The sequence below is a fragment of the Plectropomus leopardus genome, unplaced genomic scaffold, assembly GCF_008729295.1.
Source record: "Plectropomus leopardus isolate mb unplaced genomic scaffold, YSFRI_Pleo_2.0 unplaced_scaffold29327, whole genome shotgun sequence".
Lineage (NCBI taxonomy): Eukaryota > Metazoa > Chordata > Actinopteri > Perciformes > Serranidae > Plectropomus > Plectropomus leopardus.
Window position 1 is genome coordinate 1 of NW_024631965.1, and position 1,431 is coordinate 1,431.

The following is a 1,431-nucleotide window of genomic DNA, read 5'->3' on the forward strand; positions in this document are numbered from 1 at the left end:
TCAAACGTTCACTCCTCAGAATAAAACTGAGCTCGGTTTTATTTCTGATTCATCATGGCATCCTTTGCATCGTGACAGTTGGCACCAAACAGTTTGTAATCTTTTCCTCCAGCTCCAACAAAGTCAGACATGGTCTTCTGCCCGTTAAAATCTCGGGTGACTCCAGTTTCCTGAGAAAACAGAGAGAGAAAAGGGTTCAGCATTAGAGACTGTTTGGTGCATTTTACACACTTTTCATGCTTCTTTTTTTGGTGACTTTGACTGGCTTCATGCATTTGGGATGAATTTTGGCCAGATTGTGCATTTTAGTGTAATCTGTGAATTTCAAACTCAGCTCCTGCAATAAATGTAAAATACACTGTGGAAAATAAATACTTACATTCAGACAGTTAACCCTTTAAATGCCAGGTTTTTGTCATGATGCTACTATGTTTTCAGATTTAAAAAAACAAAACAAAACATAATAAATGGATTATTTTTAATATAATACATGCTTTTTTTGGGGGGGGGGTAATCTAATCACAGCCCCGGTGCTTAGCTGCAACATGGATTTTTATACATTATTAGTTTTTGTGCACACAAAATGCGCCTTTCAAAATCAGGCTATAAAAAATATTATACATACATGTGATTTTCTGTTTTCAAGCTGAGTAAGTTGAGTCTGTAGTAAAGTAGATTTATTTGTTTATTTATTTTTATTATCACAGCCTGGGATATGTCATTGATTAGCAGCAACACTGATATTATTTTCTATTTATTTATTTATTTAATATTGTTACCAACATCCACTCTGCACACAAAATGCACTTTTAAAAATCTGGCTTTAAAAATATTATACATCAATATGATTTTCTACTTTCATTAAGTTTATGTTTTTAACCAAAATCAGTCCTGATCATAAATATCAAATATTCATTATTTTGAAATAAAAAACCCTAATCAATATTTGATATTTATGCTTAGGACTGATGGTGAAAATTGTTTGCTCTCAGTTACTTCATCCAGCGCTGCTTTTCGCCTGATGTCAGACAGAACATTTAACCCCTTACACTCTGTTTCCTTGAGCAAATTCATTATGTCGGAGCCAGGCAGCGACAAATGAGCACTAATAAATCTGTGTTTTCGTGCTCACCGTCCACCTCGGGCTCATGTTTTCAGCTCTGGTCACCACCGTCTGATGGGACCCTGGCGGTGCGTTGTCCGGTCCTTTATGGATGAGCCACCGAGAATTATCCTCCAGCGTCACTCTGAGAAATAAACAGCAATTTCAGTCTTTTCAGTATAATTCTTCACAATAATTGTTTGACTCACAATATTTATAAAAATATATCATATCAGCTCAGTGTGTGTGTGTGTGTGTGTGTGTGTGGACTCACCTGACTCCAGAGTGGCTGTTTGGTTCCCTTGCTGGAAATAGTGAACTTCCTGGGA

At 36.3% G+C, this 1,431-nt stretch overlaps 1 long non-coding RNA gene across 1 annotated transcript; it reads right to left on the reverse strand.

Moving 5' to 3' along the window:
* Positions 1-7: 7 nt before the first annotated feature.
* Positions 8-1,431, reverse strand: LOC121938391. Its single transcript, XR_006105281.1, has 3 exons — positions 1,377-1,431; positions 1,133-1,247; positions 8-170 (listed from the first exon to the last, which is right to left on the reverse strand). It is a non-coding gene; the product is annotated as an uncharacterized LOC121938391 (long non-coding RNA).